Here is a 12,919-nt window from a genome sequence, read left to right as displayed (position 1 = left end):
ACATCATCTCCTCTTCCATCCTGCGTCCACTACTCCCTTGAGCGTCGATCATTTGACACTCCCCGTGTCAAAGGCGGGATCGAATCAGAATCTTCTCCCCTCAGAATCGGACCGAAACCTTCTCCCCCCGGGATCGGACCGGAACCTTCTCCCTCCGGTTGGGCATGATCACCCAACCAGCCAATGATATCTAAACGTTGACTGCCTTGACTTTAACATCCACCGTGACAACTATCCTCCACGGGGTGGGGCCCCTCCTTATCACCGTATCACATGTCTCCCTCTAAAATCTAGTCGAAAGAGGTTGCAAGTATGACTGACTGGACAAAATTGTTTGTGAAGCTTACGACCCGATCGACTTTGACACTCCTTGGTTTCTACTCGGACTAACATGGCCCAACGGTCGACTATGTGACCACTCTGTGACGGTCAGCCTGTTGAAGATTGTCATTCGGGCATAGGTCTACTCTCTTAAGCCGATCGATACAACGAACATTCATACTTGGAAATCTTTTCTTGCGCTATCTTGGGTGAGTGCGATCTGAGCTTACGTCACCCGTATTTCTGAGAAATCGTGTAAATCCCTACGCATTATGGCTGAGCGCGCCCCCATACCTTTTAATTGCCCTCATTAAATGTCGGCTCATGGTGAGGCGCCACGTGTCCTGCCCGCTATCGTCGCACGCTTAATGTGACAAGCGGATATCCGCTGACGCCTTCAAATTCAATGACCCAATTTCTTCCTGGGCTTCCGCGACCTAGATTGGACGGCTCGGTCGGCCGACTCTAGGGCTTATAAGTCCATGCACGTCGCCTTCTCCTCCTTCGCATCTCCTCTTTGAGCTCTTCGGCGATAACTCCGTCTCTGTGCTTCGGTGATATTCTTCCTTTCCTGCTCTTCCAGTGACCTTCCAGTAAGCTTCCTTCCAATCTCACCCGTCGTCGAGTTTTTTGACATTTCTTCGTCTGTGTTCTAGTGATAGTCTTCCAGTAGTCTTCCTTCCCCTCGCATCCTTTCGCTGACTTTGTTTTTTGCGATGGCGAGTTCCTCATAGCCGCCTGTCAGCGTCCCTGGGCTTTGGTACACCTCTACTAAGTCCAGGTTTGATGCCGGCGACACTAAGAGTCTGACAGCCGCCTTTGAGTTTCCTTCTGAATACAAAGTTGTTCTTCCTTCTCCTTCCGATCGGCCAAACTCTCCGTCGCCTGGCTATCTTACCTTTTTAGGGATTATTTTACCATCGGTCTGCGGTTTACTATTCACCCCTTCTTTCTCACCGTTTGTAAATACTTTCGCATCTCCCTTCATCAATTAGTGTTGAACTCCTTTCGACTGTTGTGCAGGGTAGTTGTTCTGTTCCTCTTGCATGACATTCCTCGGATTTTTCACTATTTTTATTATTCGAAATTGTCTGAGCCGGGGAATTTTCTTTTCCAAGCCCGAGTGGGCTTAGTTTTCTTTGATAAAATACCGACGTCCAACAAACATTGGAGGGAATACTTCTTTTTTGTATGCCTTCCCAAGCGGCCAAACTTCCCGACCCACTGGCAACTCGAAGTGGCGAGTCAGCCTCCCTTGAAACAGTACAAGAGCTAATCGGACTACCTCAACGCAACTTTAATGTTGGTCGGTCAGAAATATGACATCCACAAGTTGTTGCTGGACGGTGTCCTCTACATTTTTGGCCTGAGTCTGATTCGCACCCCGCTTCCGTCCAGCCTATGTATGCAACTTCTGTTGGACCCTATGGTAGTTTTGATGTGATCAACCAAGTTGGTTAGGTCCTGTTGTTTTTGATCTCTGTGTCTGAGTGTGCAGAAGTTTAGGAGCACAAGAAGTCGAGCGGAAGACGCAGCTAGCGAGAAGGACGGCACGGGAAGGGAGCCGACGGGCTCGGTGCGTCCGAAGGACGAGAGAGCTGTGGAAGAGTACTCCGATGGGTGTGAAGAGCGTGAGCGGCGTTCGAGGGGTGTTAAGCCGGGATGGAAGGCTGCTCGAGGAGAAGGTTGGGAATTGGGTTCGGGTGAGCCCTATTCCAGTTGTCCGCAATCACCCAAAAGAACGGAGCGTCGGAAGCTGAAGAAAGCAAGCTGGAATTGGAGCTGCCAGCTTGGAGGTGCCTCCATCAGGCTTGGAGGCGCCTCCAGCTTGAAGGCGCCTTCAACAAGGTTGAAGGCACCTTCAACAGGTCAAAGTGACCGTTTCAAGCTACGGATAAAGTTTTATCCGCTCACCTCTTGGAGGTGCCTTGGACCCCTATTGGAGGCACCTTGGACCCTCGAGATCAGATTTCTAGAGGCTATTTAAAGGCCCCTGGAGCTAGGAATTCATAACAACTTCTACATTCAACTCTGTAAGCATTTCCTATCAGTAGTTTTGAGCCATTAGAGTGTAAAAGGCTTCTCCGCCTTCAGCAAAGGAGAATTTTCTTAGTGCGTTTTTCACTGCCCTGGATTAACAACCCTCTTGGTTGTAACCAGGTTAAAAATTCTGTTTCTGCTTTTATTATTTTACTACTGCATTTGTTTTGAGTTGAAACCCGAGGAGGGTATAGTTTATTTTTGTTTACAGCAATTCACCCCCCTCTTGTCGGCCTCCACTGCACTTACAATTGGTATCAGAGACTGATCGCCTTAGAAGGACTAACTGCCAACTGAAGCACTACAATCAAGACGATGGCCGGAGCGAACATTCATCCTCCAAAGTTCGATGGAGACTTCGCCACATGGAAGCGCAAAATGGAGGTATTTTTTAAAACCGAATTTGACATTCTTTTAATAATGAAATATGCTATGCAGTTCCAAAAGATAAGGAGGAAAATACCTGGACGAAAAAGGAGCAAGCAGATTTTGTCGCCAACGGAAAGGCTGAGTTCCACCTACTCAGTGTTCTGCCGCCTAAGGAGGTAAATCGGATCGGAAGCTATGACTCCGCCAAAGATCTTTGGGAAAAATTCCTGGAGCTTCACGAAGGTACCTCTGAAGCGAAGCTAGTGAAGCGCGACATCCTCCGGAACCAGTTAACGAACCTCCGGATGAACCAAGGCGAGAAGGTAGCGCAACTCCAAGCGAGAATCAAGGAGCTGATAACGCAACTAACGAACCTTGGAGAAGAGGTAACCAACCGGGGTTCTATCCGATACGCGCTCAATGCCTTCCCGAGAACTCCAGAGTGGGCCTCCTTAGTAGATGCGTACTACATCTCTAAGGACCTCGAGGTAAGTACTTTAGAACAATTATTTTCCACTTTTGAACTTCACGAATCTCGAGTTTCAGAGCCCAATGGAATAGAGAAGACCAGTCAGAACATTGCTTTAAAGGTAAAAATGAACAGTTCTGAATCCGAAGCCTCAATCGACGAATCCGAAGCGGTACTACTGGTAAGACGCTTCAATAAGTTTTTCAGTACTAATAAATTTAAATCGCAGAGGCATCATCGAAAGAAGAGGACGGTTCGTTGCTACAACTGCAACGAAGAAAGGCACATCAAGGATGACTGCCCAAAGCTAAAGAGAAAGGAGAAAGCAAGGGAAAAGTCAAAATACAAGAAACCAGACCCCCTCCAAGCACAAGAACCTGAAGGCTACCTGGTCAGATTCGTCATCCTCTGAGTCAGACATCGAAGAATTCTCGGGGTTAGCGCTAATGACGAACCATCAGCCGAAAGAAGACTCAAGCTCAGATATGAGCATGGATAAAGGGGGAGGAACATCAGAAGAAGAAAGCAGCTGTGAAGGGGGAGCGTCACCAGATCAGGTAAGTAAGGTACGCAATCTAACCCCGAATCAATCTTTTAGATTTATTAAAGCTCTTTCTAAAGAATTAGACAAATTAGAAAAAGAAAATGAAACTTTGAAATCTGAAAATGAAAATTTAAAATTTGAAATTGAAAAATTGAAATATGATGCATGATTAAAGATAAATGTTTTTCCAAAATCAAAACTTAAAATTTATGAAAAATTAAACTGGTATATAAGGAAGCATCAGGGTCAACTTAGGAAAATTCCTAAGGATTATATACCCCCTAAATTTTTGAATAACCCTGTAGGAAGGAACCTCTATTGGGTTCCAAAATCTATGCTAAATTAATGTTTTTTTTAATTAAAAGCTTTAAGAGAGAAAATTAAACATTGAAATTCTTTATGGAAGCTTTGTCTAAGGAAATGGTTGTTGCTCCAATAACCAAGAAGGCCCAGTGCCTCGCCATGACCTGGAAGCTAAAGTATTGAAAGAAAATGTTTAATTAACTTTCTGAAAAAGCATTAAACAAGAATTAAATAATGCTTTGAAAGTTTATCAAACACTCCTTAAAATAAACAAAAATTTCTTTTACTTAGAAATTTTTCTTGAAAATTCCAACTTAAAATTTATTTTAGTTAGAAACTTTTTTGGAAATATTCTAGAAAACTTCATTTGACTTAGATTTTTTTTGGAACATTCAAAAATTAAATTTAACTTAGAATTTTTTTTTCTAAAAATTCATTTTTTGCTTAGAATTTTTTTTATCTTAATAATTTGCTTAGTATTCTCTTATTGGTACCCCATTTTTGCTGTGATCAAAGGGGGAGAGAAATGTACAAGTTTAGGGGGAGTTAGGAAAATTAGAAAATTAAAAACTTTTTAATATTTTTTCTAAACTATGTTGCAATTTTATTGCAAATTTATGCTTAAATATGTTAGTTTAGTAATTTCCTTTAAAATTACCATTTATGTCTATTTGTAAACCCTAACTTGAACTTGAGTTGATGCACATCAAAAAAGGGGAGATTGTTGGACCCCATGGTAGTTTTGATGTGATCAACCAAGTTGGTTAGGTCCTGCTATTTTTGATCCTTGTGTCTGAGTGTGCAGGAGCTTAGGAACACAGGAAGTCGAGCGGAAGACGCAACTAGCGAGAAGGACGGCCGGGAAGGGAGCCGACGGGCTCGGTGCGTCCGAAGGACGAGAGAGCTGTGGAAGAGTACTCTGGTGGGCGTGAAGAGCGTGCGCGGCGTTCGAGGGACGTTAAGCCGGGACGGAAGGCTGCTCGAGGAGAAGGCCGAGAATTGGGTTCGGGTGACCCCTATTCCGGTTGGCCGCAATCACCCAAAAGAACAGAGCGTCGGAAGCTGAAGAAACCAGCTTGGAGGCGCCTCCATCAGGCTTGGAGGCGCCTCCAGCTTGAAGGCACCTACAACCTTGTTGAAGGCGCCTTCAACAGGTCAAAGTGACCGTTTTAAGCCGCGGATAAAGTTTTATCCACTCACCTCTTGGAGGCGCCTTGGACCCTCGAGATCAGATTTCCAGAGGCTATTTAAAGGTCCCTGGAGCTAGGAATTCACAACAACTTCTACATTCAACTCTGTAAGCAATTCCTAGCAGTAGTTCTGAGCAATTAGAGTGTAAAAGGCTTCTCCACCTTCAGCAAAGGAGAATTTTCTTAGTGCGCTTTTCACTGCCCTGGATTAACAACCCTCTTGGTTGTAACCAGGTTAAAAATTCTGTTTCTGCTTTTATTATTTTACTACTGCATTTGTTTTGAGTTGAAACCCGAGGAGGGTATACTTTATTTTTGTTTACAACAATTCACCTCCCCCTCTTGTCAGCCTCCGCTGCACCTACAACTTCTTCATTCCTTCCTTTGATTGTAACTGATTTTTCTTCCTCTTTTGTAGCTGAAGTCATACTACATTTACGTCTGCCTGGCAAGGCTAAGCTTGCAGATATCGTGATTAATGTGGCGGCTGTGGAGGAGTTGGAGAGTTGCTGTCTACAGCCAATCATCTCTCAGGAAGACCCACAAGACGAGAACGAAGTGGCTCCAGTCTTCGTGAGCAAAGGGGCAGCCAACAGAACACCTAGTGGTGGAGTGGCTGGTGGATCACAACCTCCCTCTGAACGACATCTGGTCGTTCAAGTTGAGGGGGTGACGGGCTCAGCCTCCTCAGGAGAGTCGCTGATGAGGCGTAAGAGGCACCGAGCGGAGCCTTCATCACGCTCCACATCCTCGGTGGTGCGGTCCGCCGAAAGGGTTGAAACTTCGACCCCCGCTCCAATTCAAGAAACTATGGCCCCCACGTCGTCTGATCGGATGCTCTCGTTGTTCAATATGCCACAAGGGACTCTCTACGCACCGCCAGTGGCCTTCATGCCACCACCATCGAAGGTCAAAAAAGCTGGCATCAGTCTGGCATCCTCGTCTCGGTCGTCCGGCCGAGCGACCTCTGCCCAATCAGCTCCGAGCGGCCAGCGCCATATAACGGCGGTTCTCCACCTCCCTACTAAAGAATGGCTCGAGTTGGCTACTGCTGAATCTCGAGCCCCCGAGCATCAAATAATTATTCAAGGGTCGCTCACACAGATATGGGCTGACGCCCGAGCCCGTGCAGCGATGATGCCTTCAGGGGTGCTCACGGATAGCCATACCCAGATGTCGACTGGGGTAAGTGTTGTGTTTGTTTTTCATAATTTATCCCCGGATGACGCTTATACTTTCCTAGTTATTCGCAATATTGGGTAGAGAGACTACCCATGTGGCAAAGACTCGCATTTTTGGAGGAGGAAGTCAAGAAGCTGAAGGTCCCGAGCGGCCAGTCATCTGCCTCTCAAGAGTAGACGAATGCTGAGGTGGCTAAGCTGAGGGCCGATTTGGCGAAGAGCATCGCGCTGCTTAAGGCTGAGTGGGGAAAGAGCGTAGAGCAGGCCTCTCTGCTAGCTCAGCTTAACAAGCAAGTCACCACCTTTGACGCCAAGATCGAATCGGTCAATGCGAGGAAACTCTGGGCCATTGAACACCTGGACCTGAAGAATAAAGAGGCTTGGGCCCTTGCTAAGAAACTCAAAGAAGCTGAAGATTTTTTCGTCGCCGAACGAAAAAGCCAGTCGGCCGAAGAAACTACCCTTCGAGGCCAACTCTCCGTAAAAACTAATGAGCTAGCCACCGTGAAGGATGAGCTGGAGGATTCCTGAGTGGCCTTGAAAACTTATCAAGATGCCAAGCCTAGCTGGTTTGAGACTATAAAGAGGAACTACATCCACTCGGACGCTTTCAACGACAAGGTCGTCGACCGGGCAATTCGCCTATTCGACTTGGCAATCGAAGGGCATTCGGCCAACTCCAGGCAGACGGCTACCTCTCTGCTACTTTATCGAATAAGGTCATCAGTCAGGACAAGCTGACTGAAACTCTGCCTGACGATGCCTTAGATTACCTTGAGTGAGGTTGCGAGTTCCGCCTTTGTAAAATTTTGAAGTTTCAATGAATGCTTGTTTGTTCGGCTAAGCTTTATCTTCTTCTAGTATTTGTTTTTTCAACTTGTCTTTCGAACGTGGTAAACTCATGGTCTGTGACTACTCCGATCAATGACTAGTCTATGTTTCTAGAGTTGCTCATTATGATTCTGCGACTTTTCGATTAGTGATGGAAATATTTTAAAGAATAGTTCTGAACGGTCACTGTATTTCGTGGTCAGTCGTTCATTATTCTTGAGTTATAAGATCATTGCTTGACTACTTATCGAGATGAGGGTTTAAGGTCGCCGCTCGACCGTTGGTGAAGACCAAGGTTTAAGGTCGCCACTCGACCGTTGATGTAGACCAGAGTTTAAGGTCGTCGCTTGACCATTGGGGAATATGAGGTTTTAAGGTCGTCGCTCGACCATTGGGGAAGACGAGGGTTTAAGGTCGTCGTTCGACCATTGGGGAAGACAAGGGTTTAAGGTCGTCGCTCGACCGTTGGGGAAGACGAGGGTTTAAAGTCACCGCTCGACCGTTGATGTAGACCAGGGTTTAAGGTCACCACTCGACCGTTGATGTAGAACAGGGTTTAAGGTCACTAATCGACCACTGATATAGACCAGGGTTTAAGGTCGTCGCTTGACCGTTGATGAAGACTAGGCGAAGACTAGGGTTTAAGGTCACCACTTGACCATTGATGTAGACCAGGGTTTAAGGTCGCCGCTCAACCGTTGATGTAGACTAGGGTTTAAGGTCGTCGCTCGACTGTTGATGTAGACTAGGGTTTAAGGTCGTCGCTCGACCGTTGATGTAGATGAGGGTTTAAGGTCGTCGCTCGACCGTTGGGAAAGATGCATCTCAAGAGTGGCATTCTTTGCTTTTATTCATATTTGCCCTGCGTTCAGGAAATATACAAAAATACATGTATTCACTCGTGCACCTCTCATCCGACCTTATAGTGTTAGAGATAATTCACACTCCTCAGCCTCTTGAGCTGCCTTCCACCCTCATCCTCCAAGTAGTAGGCGCCTGAACGAAGTTTTTGCACGACCTTGAAAGGTCCTACCCATAGGGCTTCGAGCTTGGTGATGTCATCGTCCGACTTCACTTTCTTTTATACGAGGTTGCCGACCTAGAAAGACCTCGGGATCACCCTCTAGTTGTAGTTCTGCTTCATCCATTGTCGGTACGTCGTTAGACGAACAACTACTTTATCCCGCGTTTCATCTACCAAGTAGAGCTCTATGAGCCTCCGTTCGGCGTTTCCTTCATCGTAGTACTGCACCCGATCCGATTCTACTCCGACCTCCACAAGGAGGACTGCTTCGCCGCCGTGCTTCGCCGGCGTATACCAAGTGGAAGGGGGTTACGTCGGTCCCCTCCTTCGGGGTCGTGCAAAGGGCCCACAACACATTAGGGAGCTCGTCGACCCAACTGCCTCCGGCGTGGTCGAGCCGAGCGTGTATAATTCTAAGGATCTCCCGATTGGTGACTTCGGCTTGCCCATTGCCCGGGGGTAGTCCATAGAGGTGAAGGCCTGTTGGATGTCATAGCCCTCACACCACTCTCTGAGCCCATGACTGGCGAATTGTCTCCCATTGTTTGATATGAGCCGGCGTGGGATGCTGAATCGACATATGATGTTCTGCCAAATGAATTTAACGACCATATGCTTGGTTATTCTTGCAAGCGGCTCGACTTCCACCCATTTTGAGAAGTAGTCCACAGCGACAAGTAGAAATCTTCGCTGACCTGTCGCCATGGGGAATGACCCGACGATATCCATGCCCCATTGGTCGAACGGACAAGATATTGTGGACGCCTTCATTTCCTCGGTCGGTCGATGTGGAAGGTTGTGATACTTTTGGCAGGACAAGCAGGTGACCACCGTCTGAGCGGCATCTTCTTGGAGAGTCAGCCAAAAATACCCGGCTAGGAGTATCTTTCGAGCTAACGTATGGCCACCTAGATGACCTCCACAAGAACCTTGGTGCACCTCCCGTAGAATGTATTCAGCATCTTCTGATCTGACGCATTTGAGTAGGGGTTAGGAGAAGGCTCTCTTATAAAGTTGGTGTCCGACCTAAGTGAACCATCTGACCCTCTTCTTTAGCAAACAAGCATCTTCTTGATCGGTAGGTGCTTTCAATCCCTTGAAGGCACCTTCACGCTTTTATGGAAGGTGCCTTAAACTATTTGAAGGTGCCTTGGACTAGGCAAACAGTTGTTGGTGTGGGAAGCACCAAACAATCAAACTTGCATTTTGATAATGGTAAAGGGTTCAAAGTTAAGTTGTCTTGTAATCTAACAAGTGTGATTGAGCTTGCAGGATAGTTCTAAGTGTTATTAAGTAAACGTCCTAGTGGATACTAGGCAGGTGGAAAACCCTAGGGGGAGGTAACCCTAGGTTCTAGGGGTGGTAACCCTAGGTTATAAAAAATCCTAGGGGGAGATAACCCTAGGTCCTATGGGGTGGTAACCCTAGGTTATAGAAAACCCTAGGGGGAGGTAACCCTAGGTCGTAGGGGGTAGAAACCCTAGGTGGAAAGTCTTAGCGGGTCGTGTACTTTGGGCGAAATCCTAGATTCGGGGACTCTAGGTGAAAATCTTGGTGATCACAGACCAGATGAAAGTCTGGACGGGTCGTGGAGCGAACGTCTAGCATGAAGACATGAAGTTTCGGGCATTGAGAAAAAGTCCAGTCTGTCTAGAGGACCGGTCTAGCAACAGGTAACTTCTCCTGAGAGGAACATGTGAGGACGTGTTCCCCATTGCGGAGTTATTGGAGGTGACTCCAATGCTGTTGGTGTTAGAGTGTATACTGAAAGCCTAAGCTTTTGTAAACATTTATTTTGAATAAAGAATCACATTTGGTCAAATTATCTACATTTAGTTGTAGTTGTTCAATTAATTTATATTGTAGATAACATAGTATGTGGTGCCACATACAGAAGATGATGTTATCAGTACCTTATAAATTATAAACAGTAGCTCATGACCAAAATGGAAAGGAACAAACCATTGGAAGGTTGTAGTGTAATTAGGAATTAGTTTATCTTGACTATATAATTACACTAGTACACTTAGAGTGTATTGAGTAGGACCATTTGAGGTTGTTTCTTTTATACTGACTTTATAAAGGAACAAATACCTCAGTTATTATGGAAGTGTGTGTTCTTAATCCTAATATAATAACAAGCACATATATTTGATATTTATTTTTTTAATTTATCAATGGGTAAGATTTAGTTCGATGAATCAATAAGCCCAATAAATTGGGAAATGATATCACTTATAGTGTGTGTTGTTGATTATAGAAGGAAACTGTGTCCTAGTAATCTAGATTGATAATGTCCCCAAGATGAGCTCATAAAGATTGTCATGTTATGTAACGCCCGAAAATTCTCAAATTAATTATTAGAAATATCCTAGTATTTTTCTGGAATTTTAGGATATTTTTATGGAATTTTTAGAGTAGCAGAAGTAGCAAAAATAAATGGAGTCGTAAAATAGCCTACGCGGGAATTAAACCCGAGACCTATTGGGTCCTACGACTTATAACGGACTCTAGTAACCAAGTGAACCCAGCAGGGCCGTGCTGAAAGAAAAGGGAGGCAATTAAATTTATATTAGAGTTGGGCGAAATTACCCACTTTATATAAATAGGGAATTAATAAGTGAAGAGTTATTTTTAACGTAACTTTTCCTCACCCTCACCCTAGCCACGCCGCCCCCTTCTCCTCTTCTTCTCTCAGCGCCAACCACAAGCACACCTAGGGATTCCGTCCCTAGGGGCCATAGGAGGACTTTCCAACGACATCTTGGATACGAGGACGCTCCCCTCCGCGAGAGGAACGCATAGACGCGAGAAGATCGTCGAAAGGATCGTCTTCTCCGGAAGTCTAGCGATTAGAATCGTAAGAAACTTCGAGCAGGAGGTAAGAAACCCCTCACCTGCAGTATAAGTAGCTTTCGTATGATTGTATGTATTGTTTTAGTCGTATGCAGATTTTTAGCAATAGGGTGTGAATTAGCGCACACCAAGCGTTTGATTAAATGCTTAGCTTAGTTAAATGCCATCCTAGGCATTTTAATAGCTTAGATAAATGCAATAGAAGCATTTTTACAGTTCATATGGTCTTGCTACAGCTTTTATGGAACTAGATGTCCAATGGGTGGACTCCCACAGTCGCCTTTAGGTTCAGACAACCTAGCTCTAGGTTCAGATAACCTAGAAAGAGCAAGACAATCAATAATTAGCTATGTTCAGTATTTTACTTTTTCAGTGGCACTGTACTGGATTAGATATCTATTGGGTTGGACTCCCACAGTCGTCCCTAGGTTCAAACAACCTAGTAACCCTACTAAATTCGGGACTTGCAAACCCGGGTCTAGTTAGGGATGCGCGCATAGCAAGTACAGTTGCCGGGCCTAAACAGCAGCTTGATTATTATTTTAACCTACTTATGAATATAGTTTTCAAATGTCACAAATTAGTCATGTGAGTTCAGTTCAGCTTTAGTGTCAGATTAGTATTAGCTTAGCTCAGCTTTAGTATCAGTTTAGCTTTCTGTTGATACAACATGATGGTTTATAATTAGCTTTATTGCCATGACCAGTTTTTGCTTTCTATGTGTTGTATGCCATGCCATGCTTAGTATATTCAGAATGTATTTCAAATAGCATGTTTTAAAAACATAATTTGCATCGTACACATGTTTTGTGAGGTAGATGGTTTCTTACTAAGCTCTCAAGCTTACAGATACTATTTTCCTTATACTGCAGATAAAGGTAAAGGGAAGATGGACTAGTGGAGGCTGGAGGTCAATGCAGTGATGAAGATGTGTGTGGATGGAACTTGGAACAAAGATCTTAGGGCATCTTAGCGAGTTTTGTTTTGAACATTAGAATTTTTTTAACATTTTATCATTCCGCATCTTAGTATGTTAAATGCCATGAACTAGTAAATTATGCACTCTTCCATGCTTAGAACATTAGTTATGTGATGCTAGATTGTTTCCTAGTCATTTTAGAACTTGTATGTGTGATTGAGGCGCGAAACAGTGCTGAAATCAGACTTCTGGTACGAAATTAGAAACCCCAATCGATCGGCCGATCGATTGGAGGCTTCTCAATCGATCAGCCGATCGATTGAGAAGTTCATACCGCGAATAGTAAGCTCCTGGATCGATCAGCCGATCGATCCGGATGCCTTTTGTCGCGAACAGAAAGCCCTGGGATCGATCACTGGATCGATTGTCCAGTCTGGATCGATCAGCCGATCGATCCAGAATATTGCCCGAGCACAGTAGCGTGCTGAATCGATCACTGGATCGATCCAACCTAAGTTCCATATACAGTAGCCACCTGGATCGATCAAGCCATTCTAATCGATCCGTGGATCGATTGGGAGGCCTGATATCAGCAAGAAACTCTTAGTTAAGTTCCTTAACCATTGGGGGATTTAATATATGTCATGAATAGTTTAGATTACACCCCTTAGCACATAAAGAATCAAGAAATGATAATAGTTTAGCAAAGTTTTAATTAGTACAGCTTCCGCACCTAGACTTAGTGATGGTCATGGATATAGCTTAGCACAGCATAATGTGACAGTCCGGCCTTACAGCCTAGCAAGTAGAAGGCGGGTCGTTACATGTTAAACCCTGCAGATGGACTTAGTCCGACATGACGATAAGGTTGA

The sequence above is a fragment of the Zingiber officinale genome, chromosome 5A, assembly GCF_018446385.1.
Source record: "Zingiber officinale cultivar Zhangliang chromosome 5A, Zo_v1.1, whole genome shotgun sequence".
NCBI lineage: Eukaryota > Viridiplantae > Streptophyta > Magnoliopsida > Zingiberales > Zingiberaceae > Zingiber > Zingiber officinale.
This window is presented reverse-complemented; position numbering follows the sequence as displayed.